Raw genomic sequence first — 22197 nt, 5'->3', positions numbered from 1 at the left:
TTTCCTTTGAAAGTTGGGGTATATCACAAGACCGTAAGCTACGCCGTATTTTCTTTAAAGCATTAAATGCTGGGAACCCAAGTGCAATTTTACGCTACGGATTAAGAACCCATTTTGACTCAACTTATCCCAACATAGGACTTCGTGAATTAGAAAGAGCTTCTAACATGCAACATAAAGAAGCATGTTATGCTTATGGGTTAGTGATGTTCGCTTCTCACCAAAGTGAGAAACAGAACATCGGATTACAACTATTAAATAAAATATTCCCACAAGTAACGGACTCAGTAGTTGGGGTGAGAAACAAGGTTTTTAGATTGTTACGGGGCTGTTGGGCATTACGAAACCCTCGTCCCTTTGACGATGTTACAACATGCTGTCTTATCAACGGCCACAATGGTTATGTTCCACAAAACCAAGGATGGGAAGTAGTCTTAGTAAAACCAGAATGTATGATTTGTTTATGGACTTATGAACAACGTGTCTTTATTGCCTTTGTTGAACGACTTGCGTATTAACTAGGATTGTCATCGAAACTGCTTTGTATCAATGATATTGTGTGCTATATTTTATGCTATATAGCGGTATTGTAAGTTTGTAAAATATTGTGTAATAGTTTGAACGTGAAATATTATTATAATCAGTTTTTCATATAGAATTGTAGTGGTTGAATTGTATAGTAGCTACTAAGTATGAACTTAACGGGTAGGTACTACCCGAATGAAAAAAAAACTATAAAACGCTAAAATGAAGAAAAACCTTTTATAAATAAGTTCATATTATGCTACGAAATACTATTGACTACTCTTGATATTCTATATGATTAACTAAATTCTTTTGGCTATTTTTGAAGGAAATGACACCAACTACTCGACACACCCTGAATATGAGCGAGGAAGAATTCCGTGCTTTCCTTGCAGCAAACATAGCCGCAGTACAGGCTGCGATGCAAAATAACAATAACTCTGAATCCAGCAATGGAACTAACGCCACGAGAACTCGTGTAGGATGCTCCTACAAAGAATTCACTGCCTGTAAACCTTTGGAATTCGATGGAACCGAGGGTCCAATCGGATTAAAATGGTGGACTGAGAAGGTTGAATCGGTGTTTTCCATAAGTAAGTGTACTGAAGAAGACAAAGTAAAGTACGCTACGCATTCCTTCACGGGTACTACGTTAACATGGTGGAACACTTATCTAGAACAGGTGGGACAAGATGCTGCTTACGCACTACCGTGGTCAGCATTCAAACACTTAATGAACGAGCAGTACCGTCCCAGAAACGAGGTCAATAAGCTCAAGGTAGAGCTTAGAGGGTTACGAACACAAGGGTTTGATATTACCATGTACGAACGACGATTCATAGAGTTGTGCCTATTGTGTCCGGGAGCATTCGAAGATGAAGAAGAGAAAATCGACGCATTTGTAAAAGGGTTACCGGAAAGGATCCAAAAGGATATAAGTTCACACGAGCCCGCCTCTATACAAAAGGCAAGTCGAATGGTTCATAAACTTATAAATCAAATTGAGGAAAGGATTAAAGAAAAGGCGGCCTAAGAAGCCAATACGAAACAAGTCAAGAGGAAATGGGAAGAAACTAGTGACAAGGGTCACAATTTCAATAATCAACCCAACAATCACAACTACAATCGTACCAATTTTCGCAACAACAAACGCAACAACAACAACCACCCCAGCAACAACTACAACAAACGTTTCAACAACAATAATAACCGCAACAACAACAATCCCAACAATAACAACAAGAGGAAGAAATTCTGCCAGAGATGTGAAGGATACCATCCAACTGGGCTCTGTACAGCAGTGTGTACTAAGTGTAATAGAAAGGGCCATGGTGTGACAAAGTGTAAAATCTACGGATTAATGGCTAAGGGAACAAATAATGTCAGAACAAGTTATGCCGACATTACCTGTTTCGGATGCGGGAAGAAGGGCCATTACAAAAATATGTGTCCAAATCAGGGGGATAATAATGGGCAAGGCCGAGGAAGAGTCTTCCACATTAATGCGGTTGAAGCGCAGGAAGACCCGGAGCTTGTTACGGGTACGTTTCTTATTGACAATACATCTGCTTATGTTTTATTTGATTCGGGTGCGGATAGAAGCTATATGAGTAAGGATTTCTGTGCTAAATTAAGTTGTCCATTGACGCCTTTGGATAATAAGTTTATACTAGAATTAGCAAACGGTAAATTAATTGCAGCCGATAATATATGTCGGAATCGATAAATTAAACTGGGTAGCGAAACGTTTAAGATTGATTTGATACCAGTAGAGTTAGGGAGTTTTGATGTGATAATCGGCATGGACTGGTTGAAAGAGGTGAAAGCAGAGATCGTATGTTACAAAAATGCAATTCGCATTGTACGAGATGAAGGAAAACCCTTAATGGTGTACGGAGAAAAGAGCAACGCGAAGCTAAATCTTATTAGTAATTTGAAGGCGCACAAGCTAATAAGAAAGGGTTACTATGCTGTTCTAGAACACGTCAAGAAAGTACAAACTGAAGAAAAGAGCATCAGTGATGTTTCCATCGCAAAAGAATTTTCTGATGTATTTCCGAAAGAATTACTGGGATTACCTCCACACCGATCCGTTGAATTTCAAATAGATCTTGTACCGGGAGCTGCACCAATAGCTCGTGCTACATACATACTCGTACCCAGCGAAATGAAGGAACTTCAAAGCCAATTACAAGAACTTATAGAGCATGATTTCATACGACCAAGTACATCACCATGGGGAGCTCCTGTTTTGTTTGTCAAAAAGAAGGATGGTACATTCAGGTTGTGTATCAACTACCGAGAGTTGAACAAACTTACCATCAAGAACCGTTACCCACTACCGAGAATTGACAAATTATTTGATCAACTACAAGGCTCGTCGGTTTATTCAAAGATCGATTTACGTTCCGGATATCATCAAATGCGGGTAAAGGAGGATGATATTCCGAAGACTGCTTTCAGGACGCGATACGGTCATTACAAGTTTATGGTTATGCCGTTTGGTTTGACTAACACACCAGCTGTGTTCATGGACCTCATAAACAGAGTGTGTGGACCATATCTCGACAAGTTTGTCATTGTCTTCATCGATGACATACTTATTTACTCAAAGAATGATCAAGAGCATGAAGGACATTTGAGGAAAGTACTGGAATTGTTGAGGAAAGAAAAACTGTACGCTAAGTTTTCAAAGTGTGCATTTTGGTTGAAAGAAGTTCAATTCCTCAGACATGTTGTGAGCAAAGAAGGTATTCAGGTTGATCTGGCAAAGATTGAAACCGTTGTAAACTGGGAAACCCCAAAAACTCGGAAGCATATACGTCAATTTTTAGGATTGGCTGGTTACTACAGAAGATTCATCCAAGATTTTTCCAAAATAGCAAAACCCTTGACTACATTAACGCATAGAGGAAAGAAATTTGAATGGAAGGATGAACAGGAGGAAGCGTTCCAATTGTTGAAGAAAAAGTTAACTACGACACCTATATTGTCATTGCCTGAAGGGAATGATGATTTTGTGATATATTGTGACGCCTCAAAGCAAGGTCTCGGTTGTGTATTAATGCAACGAACGAAAGTAATTGCTTATGCGTCTAGACAATTGAAGATTCACGAGCAAAATTATATGACTCACGATTTGGAATTTTGTGTAGTGACGCGAACTTTTCCATGTTTATATATATTAATTGAGATTGTTATTTACATGACTAAATGTTTCCAACGTGTTAAACAATCAAACTTGTTAAGACTTGATTAAATGAAATAAGTTTCATATAGACAATTGATCACCGAAGTTGACCGGCGATTCACGAACGTTACAAATTTGTAAAAACTACATGTTGTGGTATATATAGACATATATATATATATGTTTGACATGATATTATGATGAGTAAGTATCTCACTAAGTATATTAACAATGTGTGATATACATAAGAAATGAGATTACTAAGTTAAGAAGCTCGAAATGATATATATATAACGATTATCGTTAAGATAACGTCTACTAAATACATATGTATCATATTAAGATATTGATACACTATATTTAACATGATAAAATGATATTTAAATATATCATTAAGTGTGTTAACAATGAACTACATATGTAAAAACAAGACTACTAACTCAAGAATTACGAAACGAGACTTATATGTAACGATTATCGTTGTAACGATATTTTAATGTATATATCATATTAAGAGATATTCATACATCATAATATCATGATAACATTATAATTTAACATCTCATTTGATAAACATTGGGTTAACAACATTAATTGAGATCGTTAACTTAAAGGTTTCAAAACAACACTTACATGTAACGACTAACGAAGACTTAACGACTCCATTAGAATGTATATACATGTTGTGTTTTGATATGTATTCTTACAATTTTGAAAGACTTAAAAACACATATCAAAGTACTTCTACTTAACAAAAATGCTTACAATTACATCCTTGTTCAGTTTCATCAACAATTCTACTCGTATGCACCCGTATTCGTACTCGTACAATACACAGCTTTTAGATGTATGTACTATTGGTATATACACTCCAATGATCAGCTCTTAGCAGCCCATGTGAGTCATCTAACACATGTGAAAACCATCATTTGGCAACTAGCATGAAATATCTCATAAAATTACAAAAATATTAGTAATCATTCATGACTTATTTACATGAAAACAAAATCACATATCCTTTATATCTAATCCATATACCAACGACCAAAAACACCTACAAACACTTTCATTCTTCAATATTCTTCATCTAATTGATCTCTCTCAAGTTCCATCTTCAAGTTTTAAGTGTCGTTCATAAATTCCATAAGTATAGTTTCATAAAAATCAAGAATACTTCCAAGTTTGCAAGTCTACTTCCAAGGTTTCTAATCCATTCCAAGTAATCATCTAAGATCAAGGAACCTTTGTTATTTACAGTAGGTTATCTTTCTAAATCAAGAACTTTCAAGCCATCCAAGGATCCTTTGAAGCTAGATCCATTTTTCTCATTTCCATTAGTTTTATCCAGAAAACTTGAGGTTCGTGAATCGATCCGTGGCCAAGTCTTATTTTCGAGGAAGGAAATATCTGTGAAAGTGAGTTATAGTCCCACTTTTAAAATCTAATATTTTTGGGATGAGAATACATGCAGATTTTATAAATGATTTACAAAATAGACACAAGTACGTGAAACTACATTCTATGGTTGAATTATCGAAATCGAATATGCCCCTTTTTATTAAGTCTGGTAATCTAAGAATTAGGGAAAAGACACCCTAATTGACGCGAATCCTAAAGATAGATCTATTGGGCCTAACAAACCCCATCCAAAGTACCGGATGCTTTAGTACTTCGAAATTTATATCATATCCGAAGGGTGTCCCGGAATGATGGGGATATTCTTATATATGCATCTTGTTAATGTCGGTTACCAGGTGTTCACCATATGAATGATTTTTATCTCTATGTATGAGATGTGTATTGAAATATGAAATCTTGTGGTCTATTGTTACGATTTGATATATATAGGTTAAACCTATAACTCACCAACATTTTTGTTGACGTTTAAAGCATGTTTATTCTCAGGTGAATACTAAGAGCTTCCGCTATTGCATACTAAAATAAGGACAAGATTTGGAGTCCATGTTTGTATGATATTGTGTAAAAACTGCATTCAAGAAACATATGTTGATGTAATATATTTCTATTGTAAACCATTATGTAATGGTCATGTGTAAACGGTATATTTTAGATTATCATTATTTGATAATCTACGTAATGCTTTTAAAACCTTTATTGATAAAATAAAGGTTATGGTTGTTTTAAAAATGAATGCAGTCTTTGAAAAACGTCTCATATAGAGGTCAAAACCTCGCAACGAAATCAATTAATATGGAACGTTTATAATTAATATGAACGGGACATTTCATTGGGCGCTGTTGTTTTTGCATTAAAGACTTGGAGGCATTACTTATATGGGGTAAAAAGTATTATATATACCGACCACAAAAGTCTCCAACATATATTTGATCAGAAACAACTAAACATGAGGCAGCGTAGGTGGATTGAATTGTTAAATGACTACGACTTTGAGATTCGTTACCACCCGGGGAAGGCGAATGTGGTAGCAGACGCTTTAAGTAGAAAGGACAGAGAACCTATACGGGTAAAAGCTATGAACCTAATTATTCGTACTAACCTTACTACTCAAATAAAGGAGACGCAACATGGGGTTGTAAAAGAAGGAAAGTTGAAGAATGAGATACCCAAAGGATCGGAGAAACATCTTAAAATTCGGGAAGACGGAAACCGATATAGGGCTGATAGAATTTGGGTACCAAAGTTTGGAGATGTGAGAGAAATGGTACTTAAGGAAGCACATAAAACCAGATACTCAATACATCCCGGAGCAGGAAAAATGTACAAAGATCTCAAGAAGCACTTTTGGTGGCCGGGTATGAAAGCCGATATTGCTAAATATGTAGGAGAATGTTTGACGTGTTCTAAGGTCAAAGCTGAACATCAGAAAACCATCAGGTCTACTACAACAACCTGAAATCCCGGAATGGAAATGGAAAAACATTACCATGGATTTCATTACTAAATTGCCAAGGACTGCAAGTGGTTATGATACTATTTGGGTAATAGTTGATCGTCTCACCAAGTCAGCACACTTCCTGCCAATGAGAGAAGATGACAAAATGGAGAAGTTGGCACGATTGTATTTGAAGGAGGTTGTCTCCAGACATGGAATACCAGTCTCTATTATCTCTGATAGGGATGGTAGATTTGTTTAGGCAGAGCGAAAGGACGATACAAACGCTTGAAGACATGCTACGAGCATGTGTTATTGATTTCGGAAACAGTTGGGATAGACACCTACCGTTAGCAGAATTTTCCTACAACAACAGTTATCATTCTAGTATTGAGATGGCGCCGTTTGAGGCACTTTATGGTAGAAAGTGCAGGTCTCCAATTTGTTGGAATGAAGTGAGGGATAGACAGATTACGGGTCCGGAGATAATACAAGAAACTACCGAGAAAATCATCCAAATTCAACAACGATTGAAAACCGCCCAGAGTCGACAAAAGAGCGACGCGGACAGTAAAAGAAAAGATATAGAGTTTGAAATTAGAGAAGTGGTCATGCTTAAGGTTTCACCTTGGAAAGGCGTTGTTCGATTTGGTAAACGAGGGAAACTAAATCCAAGGTACATTGGACTATTCAAGATTATAGATCGTGTCGGACCAGTAGCTTACCAACTGGAGCTACCTCAACAACTCGCGGCTGTACATAACACTTTCCACGTCTCGAATTTTGAGAAATATTTTGCTAAAGAAGATCTCACTATTCTGTTGGACGAAATCCAAATCAATGAAAAACTTCAATTCATTGAAGAACCCGTTGAAATAATGGATCGTGAGGTTAAGAGACTTAAGCAAAACATGATACCGATTGTTAAGGTTCGATGGAATGCTCGTAGAGGAACCGAGTTCACCTGGAAGCGTGAAGATCAGATGAAGAAGAAATATCCGCATCTATTTCCAGAAGATTCGTCAACACCTTCAACAGCTTAAAATTTCGGGACGAAATTTATTTAACGGGTAGGTACTGTAGTGACCCGAACTTTTCCATGTTTAAATATATTAATTGAGATTGATATTTACATGACTAAGTGTTTCCAACGTGTTAAGCAATCAAACTTGTTAAGACTTGATTAAATGAAATAAGTTTCATATAGACAATTGATCACCCAAGTTGACCGGCGATTCACGAACGTTACAAATTTGTAAAAACTACATGTTATGGTATATATAGACATATATATATATTTATATGGTTGACATGAGATTATGATGAGTAAGTATCTCACTAAGTATATTAACAATGTGTGATATACATAAGAAATGAGATTACTAAGTTAAGAAACTCGAAATGATATATAAAAACAAGACTACTAACTCAAGAATTACGAAGCGAGACTTATATGTAACGATTATCGTTGTAACGATATTTTAATGTATATATCATATTAAGAGATATTCATACATCATAATATCATGATAACATTATAATTTAACATCTCATTTGATATAATAAATATTGGGTTAACAACATTAATTGAGATCGTTAACTTAAAGATTTCAAAACAACACTTGCATGTAACGACTAACGAAGACTTAACGACTCCATTAGAATGTATATACATGTTGTGTTTTGATATGTATTCTTACAATTTTGAAAGACTTAAAGACACATATCAAAGTACTTCTACTTAACAATAATGCTTACAATTACATCCTTGTTCAGTTTCATCAACAATTCTACTCGTATGCACCCGTATTCGTACTCGTACAATACACAGCTTTTAGATGTATGTACTATTGGTATATACACTCCAATGATAAGCTCTTAGCAGCCCATGTGAGTCATCTAACACATGTGAAAACCATCATTTGGCAACTAGCATGAAATATCTCATAAAATTACAAAAATATTAGTAATCATTCATGACTTATTTACATGAAAACAAAATTACATATCCTTTATATCTAATCCATATACCAACGAACAAAAACACCTACAAACACTTTCATTCTTCAATATTCTTCATCTAATTGATCTCTCTCAAGTTCCATCTTCAAGTTCTAAGTGTCGTTCATAAATTCCATAAGTATAGTTTCATAAAAATCAAGAATACTTCCAAGTTTGCAAGTCTACTTCCAAGGTTTCTAATCCATTCCAAGTAATCATCTAAGATCAAGGAACCTTTGTTATTTACAGTAGGTTATCTTTCTAAATCAAGAACTTTCAAGCCATCCAAGGATCCTTTGAAGCTAGATCCATTTTTCTCATTTCCAGTAGTTTATCCAGAAAACTTGAGGTTCGTGAATCGATCCGTGGCCAAGTCTTATTTTCGAGGAAGGAAATATCTGTGAAAGTGAGTTATAGTCCCACTTTTAAAATCTAATATTTTTGGGATGAGAATACATGCAGATTTTATAAATGATTTACAAAATAGACACAAGTACGTGAAACTACATTCTATGGTTGAATTATCGAAATCGAATATGCCCCTTTTTATTAAGTCTGGTAATCTAAGAATTAGGGAACAGACACCCTAATTGACGCGAATCCTAAAGATAGATCTATTGGGCCTAACAAACCCCATCCAAAGTACCGGATGCTTTAGTACTTCGAAATTTATATCATATCCGAAGGGTGTCCCGGAATGATGGGGATATTCTTATATATGCATCTTGTTAATGTCGGTTACCAGGTGTTCACCATATGAATGATTTTTATCTCTATGTATGAGATGTGTATTGAAATATGAAATCTTGTGGTCTATTGTTACGATTTGATATATATAGGTTAAACCTATAACTCACCAACATTTTTGTTGACGTTTAAAGCATGTTTATTCTCAGGTGAATACTAAGAGCTTCCGCTATTGCATACTAAAATAAGGACAAGATTTGGAGTCCATGTTTGTATGATATTGTGTAAAAACTGCATTCAAGAAACATATGTTGATGTAATATATTTCTATTGTAAACCATTATGTAATGGTCATGTGTAAATGGTATATTTTAGATTATCATTATTTGATAATCTACGTAATGCTTTTAAAACCTTTATTGATAAAATAAAGGTTATGGTTGTTTTAAAAATGAATGCAGTCTTTGAAAAACGTCTCATATAGAGGTCAAAACCTCGCAACGAAATCAATTAATATGGAACGTTTATAATTAATATGAACGGGACATTTCATTGGGCGCTGTTGTTTTTGCATTAAAGACTTGGAGGCATTACTTATATGGGGTCAAAAGTATTATATATACCGACCACAAAAGTCTCCAACATATATTTGATCAGAAACAACTAAACATGAGGCAGCGTAGGTGGATTGAATTGTTAAATGACTACGACTTTGAGATTCGTTACCACCCGGGGAAGGCGAATGTGGTAGCAGACGCTTTGAGTAGAAAGGACATAGAACCTATACGGGTAAAAGCTATGAACATAATTATTCGTACTAACCTTACTACTCAAATAAAGGAGGCGCAACAGGGGGTTGTAAAAGAAGGAAAGTTGAAGAATGAGATACCCAAAGGATCGGAGAAACATCTTAAAATTCGGACAGACGGAAACCGATATAGGGCTGATAGAATTTGGGTACCAAAGTTTGGAGATGTGAGAGAAATGGTACTTAAGGAAGCACATAAAACCAGATACTCAATACATCCCGGAGCAGGAAAAATGTACAAAGATCTCAAGAAGCACTTTTGGTGGCCGGGTATGAAAGCCGATATTGCTAAATATGTAGGAGAATGTTTGACATGTTCAAAGGTCAAAGCTGAACATCAGAAACCTTCAGGTCTACTTCAACAACTTGAAATCCCAGAATGGAAATGGGAAAACATTACCATGGATTTCATTACTAAATTGCCAAGGACTGCAAGTGGTTATGATACTATTTGGGTAATAGTCGATCGTCTGACCAAGTCAGCACACTTCCTGCCAATGAGAGAAGATGACAAAATGGAGAAGTTAGCACGTCTATACTTGAAGGAAGTTGTCTCCAGACATGGAATACCAGTCTCTATAATCTCTGATAGGGATGGCAGATTTGTTTCAAGGTTTTGGCAGACACTGCTACAAGCATTGGGGACTCGTCTAGACATGAGTACTGCTTATCTTCCACAAACTGATGGGCAGAGTGAAAGGACGATACAGACCCTTGAAGACATGCTACGAGCATGTGTTATTGATTTTCGGAAATAGTTGGGATCGACACCTACCGTTAGCAGAATTTTCCTACAACAACAGTTATCATTCGATTATTGAGATGGCGCCGTTTGAGGCACTTTATCATAGAAAGTGCAGGTCTTCAATTTGTTGGAGTGAAGTGGGGGATAGACAGATTATGGGTCCGGAGATAATACAAGAAACTACCGAGAAAATCATCCAAATTCAACAACGATTGAAAACCGCACAGAGTCGACAAAAGAACTATGCGGACAGTAAAAGAAAAGATATAGAATTTGAGATTGGAGAGATGGTCATGCTTAAGGTTTCACCTTAGAAAGGCGTTGTTCGATTTGGTAAATGGGGGAAACTAAATCCAAGGTACATTGGACCATTCAAGATTATAGATCGTGTCGGACCAGTAGCTTACCAACTGGAGTTACCTCAACAACTTGTAGCTGTACATAACACTTTTCATGTCTCGAATCTGAAGAAGTGTTTTGCTAAAGAAGATCTCACTATCCCGTTAGACGAAATCCAAATCAACGAAAAACTTCAATTTATTGAAGAACCCGTCGAAATAATGGATCGTGAGGTTAAAAGACTTAAGAAAAACAAGATACCAATTGTTAAGATTCGATGGAATGCTCGTAGAGGAACCAAGTTTACCTGGGAGCGTGAAGATCAGATAAAGAAGAAATACCCGCACCTATTTCCAGAAGATGCGTCAACACCTCCAACTGCTTAAAATTTCGGGACGAAATTTAATTAACGGGTAGGTACTGTATTGACCCGAAGTTTTCCATGTTATATATTAAATGAAAACTATATTTGTATGATTAAATGTTTCCAACATGTTAAGCAATCAAACTTGTTAAGACTTGATTATTTGAAATGTGCTTCATATAGACAATTGACCACCCAAGTTGACCGGCGATTCACGAACGTTGAAAATTTGTAAAAACTACATGATGATATATATATGGATATATATATGGTTAACATGAGATTATGATAAGTAAGTATCTCACTAAGTATCTTAACAATGAGTGATATACATAAAAATGAGTTTATTGAATTAAGAAACTCGAAACGATATATATAACGATTATCGTTATAACAACGTCTTACTAAATACATATGAATCATATTAAGATATTGATACACTACATTTAACATGATAAAATGATAATTAAGTATATCAATAAGTGTGTTAACAATGAACTACATATGTAAAACAAGACTACTAACTTAAGAATTTCGAAACGAGGCATATATGTAACGATTATCGTTGTAACGACATTTTAATGTATATATATCATATTAAGATATATTCATACATTATAATATCATGATAATGTAATAATTTAACATCTCATTTAAGTATAATAACAATGGATTAATTACATTTAACAAGATCGTTAACTTAAAGGTCTTAAAACAACACTTACATATAATGACTAACGGTGACTTAACGACTCAGTTAAAATATATATACATGTAGTGTATTAAGATGTATTAATACACTTTTGAAAGAATTAAAGACATATATCAAAGTATTTCTACTTAGCAAAAATGCTCAAAATTACATTCTCATTCGTTTCCATCAACAATTCCACTCGTGTACACCCGTATTTGTACTCGTACAATAAACAGCTTCTAGATGTATTTACTATTGGTATATACACCTTTAATCATTCATTCTTAGCAGACATCTTAGAGTCAAAAACATGTGGAACCATTATTTAACAACTTGTATGACTAATGAGATAAAAATAAACTTAAGGATTTTTTTTTCTTTATAACAAGTAATTTCGTTTTTATGATTTCACCCCATTTTTCCATTCCATTTTCTCATACTTACACTCCAAATTCTCTCTCAAAATACTTCTAACATCATACTTGATCATCTCCAAGCATTTTCACCATCTTTTAGCTTCAATTACAAGCTTTAATCATCATAAAAACAACCATTCAAGAACACTTCAAGAAATCTTGCTAGCTTACTTCCAATCTTGCAAATCCATTTCAAGTGATCATCCAATCTCAAGAAATCTTTCTTATTTACAGTAAGATATCTTTCTAATTCAATGTAATACTCATATTCAAACTTTGATTCAATTTCTATAACTATAACAATCTTATTTCGAGTGGAAACCTTACTTGAACTTGTTTTCGTGTCATGATTCTGCTTCAAGAACTTTCAAGCCATCCAAGGATCCTTTGAAGCTAGATCCATTTTTCTCTTTTCCAGTAGGTTTATCCACAAAACTTGAGGTAGTAATGATGTTCATAACATCATTCGATTCATACATATAAAGCTATCTTATTCGAAGGTTTAAACTTGTAATCACTAGAACATAGTTTAGTTAATTCTAAACTTGTTCGTAAACAGAAGTTAATCCTTCTAACTTGACTTTTAAAATCAACTAAACATATGTTCTATATCTATATGATATGCTAACTTAATGATTTAAAACCTGGAAACACGATGAACACCGTAAAACCGGACATACGCCGTCGTAGTAACACCGCGGGCTGTTTTGGGTTTGATAATTAAAAACTATGATAAACTTTGATTTAAAATTTGTTCTTCTGGGAAAATGATTTTTCTTATGAACATGAAACTATATCCAAAAATCATGGTTAAACTCAAAGTGGAAGTATGTTTTTCAAAATGGTCATCAAGACGTCGTTCTTTCGACTGAAATGACTACCTCTTATAAAAATGACTTGTAACTTATATTTCCAACTATAAACCTATACCTTTTTTTTTAGATTCATAAAATAGAGTTCAATATGAAACCATAGCAATTTGATTCACTCAAAACGGATTTAAAACGAAGAAGTTATGGGTAAAACAAGATTTGATATTTTTTTGATTGTTGTAACTACGGGAAATATTGTAACAAATCTATATTAATCATATCCTAGCTAACTTATATTGTATTATACATGTATTCTAATATATTATGTAATCTTGGGATACCATAGACACGCATGCAAATGTTTTGACATATCATATCGACCCATGTATATATATTATTTGGAACAGTCATAGACACTCTATATTCAGTAATGTTGGAGTTAGCTATACAGAATTGAGGTTGATTCCAAAAATATATATACTTTGAGTTGTGATCTAGCCTGAGACGTGTATACACTGGGTCGTGGATTGATTCAAGATAATATATATCGATTTATTTCTGTACATCTAACTGTGGACAACTAGTTATAGGTTACTAACGAGGACAGCTGACTTAATAAACTTAAAACAGTAAAACGTATTAAAAATGTTGTAAATATATTTTGAACATACTTTGATATATATGTACATATTTGTTATAGGTTCGTGAATCGACCAGTGGCCAAGTCTTACTTTCCAACGAAGTAAAAATCTATGAAAGTGAGTTATAGTCCCATTTTTAAAATCTAATATTTTTGGGATGAGAATACATGCAGTTTTATAAATGTTTTACAAATTAGACACAAGTATGCGAAACTACATTCTATGGTTGGATTATTAAACCGAATATCGCCCTTCAAGTCTGGTAGCCTAAGAATTAGGGAAATAGCCCCAAATTAACGCGAATCCTAAAGATAGATCTATTGGGCTTAACAACCCCCATTCAGGTTATGGATGGTTTAGTACTTCGAGATTATTATACAGACGAGAGGTTCTGTTTTGGGGATATTCTATGCATTAAGTTAACGTCGGTTACCAGGTGTTCAACATATGAATGATTTTTATGCACTTGCGAGTGTAATGATATTTATGAAAAATGAGAAATCTTGTGGTCTATTATTATGATTTGATAATATATAGGTTAAACCTATAACTCACCAACATTTTTGTTGACGTTTTAAGCATATTTATTCTCAGGTGATTATTAAGAGCTTCTGCCGTTGCATACTAAAATAAGGACAAGATTTGGAGTCCATGCTTGTATGATATTGTGTAAAAACTGCATTCAAGAAACTTACTTTGATGTAATATATTTTTATTGTAAACCATTATGTAATGATCGTGTGTAATAGGTATATTTTAGATTATCATTATTTGATAATCTACGTAATGCTTTTTAAACCTTTATCGATAAAATAAAGGTTATGGTTGTTATAAAAATGAATGCAGTCTTTGAAAAATGTCTCATATAGAGGTCAAAACCTCGCAATGAAATCAATTAATATGGAACGTTTATAATCAATATGAACGGGACATTTCAGTATAATATTGTTTAAAACTGCATTCGAGATTTACTTTGTTGTAACATATTAATATTGTAAATCAATATGTATTGGTAGTGTGTAAGTGTGATATTTTTAGATTATCATTTTTGGATAATCTAGGTGGTGTCCTTTTAACCTTGTCGATAAAATAAAGGTTATGGTTTGTTTTAAAAACGAATGCAGTCTTTGAAAAACGTCTCATATAGAGGTCAAAACCTCGCAACGAAATCAATTAATATGGAACGTTTATAATCAATATGAACGGGACATTTCAGTTGGTATCAGAGCGTTGGTCTTAGAGAACCAGAAATTTGCATTAGTGTGTCTTATCGAGTTTGTTAGGATACATTAGCGAGTCTGGACTTCGACCGTGTTTTCTTTAAAAATGACTGCTTAACACTTTTGTTGGAAACTATATATTATTAACATGTAAATATTATGTGATATATTAACCTCTTAATGTGTTTGATATTGTGTGATAGATGTCTACCTCTAGTACAAATCTCATCGACTCACCTAATAATAATGAAGAGTCGAATATATTTTGGGAAGATTCACAAATTTCCGAAGAGGAACCTGAAGAGGAGGAACCGGAAGAGGAGGAACCGAAAGAAGAGGAACCAGAAGAAGAAGAGGTTCCGGAGGAATAAATATTGATACCTACAGTAAATCGATTAAATAAAATAAAATCCTCAACCAACGGACCAAAGTTAAAAATGGTCAATGGTGTTTCCGCCGAGGAAGCAAAATATTGAGAAGATTACCAATTTTCCGATGAATCGGATCCCGATGAGGATTCTGATGATATTATAGAAATTACCTCGACCCAATTTAATAAAGCAAAAGAATATAATAAGGAAAAATGTATAAAAATAGAGAAACTCGATTCCAAACCCGATGAACTTTATATGTATCGGCAACGTCAGTATTTCCTATATTGTAACAATATCCCAGGAACCTCTAAACCACCAGGTTTTTCTAAACCATTGTGGAAAACGACGGCTCGTATTAGAGGAACACCATATATCCCTAGAAAATTAGGAAAACGAACCAAGTCCGAAGAAGAAGAAACCAGTGATTCTGATTAGAGGGTTGTAATCATGTTGTGTATTATATGTATTGTAGTGTGCTTATACTTTTATGTTCTATGTAAAAAAAATTGCTTGTATTGTTTGTTAATTATTTTTTTTACGAATCTAATCCTTGTCTATTTTACAGTATAAAAACAAAATGTACGTTAAGGGTAGACAATCGAATATTTTAGAAGACCTACCAGAGGATATGATTGAGAAAATCTTGTCTAGAGTCGGTCAGAATTCATAAGCACATTTAGTTATGGTGAAATTAACTTGTCAAACATTTGAAAGACTTTCCAGAAATGCCTTAGTTTATAAAAGGCTTTCCTTTGATAGGTGGGGTATATCACATTGGGGAGACCGTAAGTTACGTCGTGTTTTCTTTAAAGCGTTAAATGCGGGGAACCCAAATGCAATTTTACACTATGGGTTAAGAACCTATTTTGACTCAACATATCCCAACATAGGATTTCGTGAGTTAGAAAGAGCTTCTAACATGCAACATAAAGAAGCATGTTATGCTTACGGGTTAGTGATGTTCGCTTCTTACCAAAATGAGAAAAAGAACATCGGATTACAACTTTTAAATAAAACCTTCCCACAAGTGACGGATTCAGTAGTTGGGGTGAGAAACAAGGTTTTTAGATTATTACGGGGCTGTTGGACATTACGAAACCCTCGTCCTTTTGACGACATTACAACATGCTGTCTAGCCAATGGTCATAACGGTTACTTTTCACAAGACCAAGGATGGGAAGTCGTCTTAGTAAAACCAGAATGCATGACTTGTTTCTGGACTTATGAATTACGTGTCTTTATTTCTTTTGCTGAACAACTTGCGTATTAACTAGAATTGCCTTTATTGCTGCTGAGTAGCAAAGTTATTATGTGTTATATTTCATCCTATATGTATAATAGTGGTATTGTAAGTTTATAAAATTTTGTATAAAGTTTGAACGCGAAATATTATTGTAATAAGTTTTTCATATAGAAGCGTAGTAGTTGAGTTGTATAGTAGCTAGTAAGTATGAACTTAACGGGTAGGTACTACCCGAATTAAAAATATAAAATGCTAATATGAAGAAAAAGCTTTTATAAATAAGTTCATATAATTGTAAAGACCCGTCCTAATCCATCCGGACGAAGTCCACATCGATTATAAACGATTCACAATAGTTGATTTCATTGCGAGGTACTTGACCTCTATATGATACATTTTACAAACATTGCATTCGTTTTAAAAGACAAATTTTCATTTACATCGAAAGTTGACGGCATGCATACTATTTCATAATACATCTAACCATAATTGACTAAATAATAATCTTGATGAACTCAACGACTCGAATGCAACGTCTTTTGAAATATGTCATGAATGACTCCAAGTAATATCTTTAAAATGAGCAATTACATAGCGGAAGATTTCTTTCGTACTTGAGAATAAACATGCTTTCAAGTGTCAACCAAAAGGTTGGTGAGTTCATTAGTTTAACATAAATAATCATTTCATAATTTTAATAGACCACAAGATTTCATATTTTCATTTCTCATAAACATACGTCCCATGCATAGAGACAAAAATATCATTCATATGGATTGAACACCTGGTAACCGACATTAACTAGATACATATAAGAATATCCCCTATCATTCTGGGATCCTCCTTCGGACATGATATAAATTTCGAAGTACTAAAGCATCCGGTACTTTGGATGGGGTTCGTTAGGCCCAATATGTAACGACCCGGATTTTTCCGATCGTTTATTGCATATAAGATTAATATTTACATAAATTAAACCTTACCAACATGATAAGCAATCTAAATTGTTGAGATTTATGTTTTTGAAAAGAGTTTTACACAACGTTTGACCGTCCAATTTGACCGATGATATCACGAACTATATAACATACGATAATTATACGTCTGGGTATATATATGTATATATATATATTTAACATGATCTAAGGATGTTTAACATCTCATTGTGTACTAATAACAATGAGTTGTAGGTATATTTTGAAACTACTAACTTAAGTTTTCAAAACGATAACTATACGTAACGTTCTTTGACATAAATACTTATAATCTATAATACTTATACATGCATCGTATAGATATGTATTTAATCACTTTTAAAGGGCTTACATACATAAAACAATATAAGTATATTTACAAAAGATAGCTATATTTGAATCCTCGTTCCGTTTTCTCAAAGATTTCTATACGTATACCTAGGGTATATGTACCGGTATCATACCCATCTTCTAGATGTATTTACTATTGGTATATACATGTCAAATCAACATCTATTCAGCTCTTGTTCATGCCCTTAAGGCTAGGTAATTAGAATTGGAAGTATGCATGACTAATTTTACAAAATAACAAAATGAAAATTTGTCCATGTTCCCCATTTTCACATTTTTAAGACCTCCCCCCATTCCATTTCTAATTCAATCTTTTACCTTCATTTCCTAGCTAAACACACACATATTCATGAGCCTTAAACACCTTAAACATCTCAGCAAACAACCATGAAGATCTAGCTTCAAAAATAACACTTAAACATCATAAGAAAATCTTTCCAAGAACACTTCAAAAATCCTTCCAAATTTACAAGTTTACTTCCAACCTTTTGATCCAACTCCACCACTCTTTTGGTTCTAGGATTTTACTCATCTTTTACATCAATTTTGTCCAAGTAACTTGAGGTAGTAACCTTGTTCATAATTTTATTCGATTCATATTTATATAGCTATCTTATTTTGTGATATAAAATTTTAACAACAAGAACATAGTTTGAATGATTTCAAATTTGTTCGCAAACTAAATATATCCTTCTAACTTAACTTTTAAAATACTTCAAGACTTGTAATATATCATAATGATATGCTAATTTAACAAGATACAACTTGTTTTTTTACAAAGAACACCTTAAAACTGAATCTATGTCGTCGGAGTGTAACCGGTGGCTGTTTTGGGTTGGATAATTAAAAACCATCTTGAACTTTGAATTAGAAGTTTATGTTCTGGAAAAATGATATTTCTTATAAATATGTTAACACATAAAAATTTCATGGTTTAATTCAAAGTATAAGTATTTTTAGAAAAATGACCATTAAGTGTTGTTTTTATGACAAAAATGATTACTTTCATAAGATTCACCTAGAGTTTGGACTATAACCTGTGATTCTGAATGTAAACCAAGGTATTTACAGTTCATATTCTTAAAATTTGACTCGATCCAAGGAAGTGGAAAGTTGAATCAACAAAAATGGAGTTGTAACGAAGAAACTACAACTAAAATAAGATCGGGTATCCAAAGCTTGTTTAACAACGAAAATAATTCGAGAAAAATTAAATAAATCATATCTTTCCTAATTAATATGATATTTCATATATATTTACTCATGATTTAATATTATATATTTCAGGACCACCCGTAAACAACACGAGAAGATTAATCATAAGACCTCATGTACGTACGCAACACGTCATTTGACAACACGGTACTTTATGTACGCAACACGTCATTTGACAACACGGTACCGTGGGTCAAGATTAATTCCGATCAACATGAATACGATGGGGTATTTAATTTTTTTTAGCAACTAATTGTGGACTACTAACATCGGACTGCTAACTACAGACTAAGAAATTATTAAAAGTATTAAAAGTATATATATGAAACGTTTATTTCTTAAAAAGAAAATATGTTGATATATCATATATATGGTTAGGTTCGTGATATCTATCGGAGACCAAGTCGAGTTAAATACCTTCAAGGAAAAGGTGAGTATATAGTCCCACTTTTAAACTCTAAATATTTCGGGATGAGAATACATGCATTTTATGATTTACGTTATAGACACAAGTACTTAAAAATATATTCTACGTTGAGTTGTACCACTGGCATATCTCTCTGTAACTTGGTAACTACTATTTACATGCGGTATTGTAAACGCGAATCCTGTTGATTGATCTATCGGGCCTGACAACCCCAACCGGACTGGACGACCAGTATTCAACGGTTGCACAGTACTTTGTTTCGGTGACTACACTTGGTACGGTGTAGTAAGATTTCATAATAAAGGGAATATGCGACGTTGATTAAATGTTAAGTATGGTTATCAAGTGCTCAACAACTTAGAATATTTTTATTGAAACGTTTATATATGAAATCTTGTGGTCTATATTTATAACGCTGCCGGCATTAAACCTATATCTCACCAACTTTATGTTGACGTTTTAAGCATGTTTATTCTCAGGTGATAACTAAAAGCTTCCGCTGCAACATGTTGAATTTAAGCAAGATCTTGAGTATGCATATTTGTGTCAAAAATAAAACTGCATATCGGAGGATTTGTAATGTAAAATATGTTGGAGGTCGTATTATTATTATCACATGTAAAGTTTGTAAGTCTAAGATTATCGCTAAACGATAATCATTATTAAGTTGTTTAAACCTTGTATTTGTAATAAAAGCTATGGTTTGTGTTGTAAAAACGAATGCAGTTTTTGAAAAATGTCACATATAGAGGTCAATACCTCGCGATGAAATCATATGTTATTGTATTCGTCCTTATGGTTAAGGTCGGGTTATTACATGTGGTATCAGAGCGTTGGTCTTAGAGAACCAGAGAATTTGCATTAGTGTGTCTTATCGAGTTTGTTAGGATGCATTAGTGAGTCTGGACTTTGACCGTGTTTGATTTCGAAAACTATTGCTTATCCTTGTTGGTTAAAAATTAATATGTAAATATTATGTAGTATTAACGTGCTAGTTGTTATGTGATAGATGTCTGGCTTAGAACTTATTATCACATTCAGCGACTCCGAACCAGACTCTTCAGATGGTGTTCCAGTCATTAATCTATCCGATGATGAAAACGACACCTTTGGGGAAGACTCACAAGTTCCAGATGAATCAATTGAAGGGGAACCGGAAAGTGATCCTGAGGAGGAAGAAATACAGGAAATTACGAAAGACAAGTTCGAACGAGGAAAGAAACGAAAGGCTACTGAAATGGAAAATCTAAATTCCGAGTCTAGAGAGGATGTTGTGGAACCAACTCTACCAGATACTTCCACACCTATTCCCGCTATTCCTATTAGTTCTATCCCGACATCCAGTTCTTCGGTTCCTCAGCCAAAACGCAGGGAGACAACCAGGATAACCTTTAAGAGATTTCTTTGAACACAAACGCTTTGGGTTAAATGATGCGCTGTTGTTTTAAACCATGGGATCATATAATGTTTTGTATAATATTACTAGTGTGGTTTGCTTAATGTTTGATGTAAGATAAGCATATGTAAAATAGTGAAGTGTGAAATGCAATAATTTTCCATGGTTAAGTATTATTTGGGTGGTAGTAATTGATTTTCGTACTAAGCTATTAAGTATGAACTTTAACGGGTAGGTACTACCCTAGATATAATTATAAAATGCTAATAAGAAGAAAAGGCTTTTATAATAATAACTGGTTCATATTATTAATAAGCTACGATGTACTGTAAATACATACTACATCTATAATATTCCATGTGAATAATTATTTTTTTTCATTCTTATTGAAGATTATGGCGCGATTGAACCGAATGACGGAACAAGAAATCCAGGAACTCATCAAACAGCGAGTGAACGACAGAATGTTATGGGTCGAGGCTGCAAGAGGTGCTGCAGTTAACCCAAATCCTCGTGTGGGGTGCACTTACAAAACTTTTCAAGGTTGCAAGCCCTCATCATTCAGTGGAACAGAAGGACTGGTCGGTTTAACCCGGTGGATCGAAAAGATTGAGTCTGTGTTTAAAATCAGTGGTTGTATTGAGAAGGACATGACCAAGTATGCATCGTGCACCCTACAAGATAGTGCACTCACGTGGTGGAAAAACTATGTGAAGGCCGTAGGAGGAGATGTAGCTTATGATACTCCTTGGGAAGAATTCAAAACAATGCTAATCAACGAATATTGTCCAAGGAACGAGGTTAGGAAGTTGGAAGCTGAATTACGAAGCCTGAAAGCTGTTGGTACTGAACTCACCAACTACAATCAGCGATTCATGGAATTAGCTTTGCTATGTCCCGAATTGGTACCAACCGAAGAAC

Source organism: Rutidosis leptorrhynchoides, chromosome 1 (genome assembly GCF_046630445.1).
Source record: "Rutidosis leptorrhynchoides isolate AG116_Rl617_1_P2 chromosome 1, CSIRO_AGI_Rlap_v1, whole genome shotgun sequence".
Taxonomy (NCBI): Eukaryota; Viridiplantae; Streptophyta; class Magnoliopsida; order Asterales; family Asteraceae; genus Rutidosis; species Rutidosis leptorrhynchoides.
Note: the sequence above shows the minus strand (reverse complement) of the source record.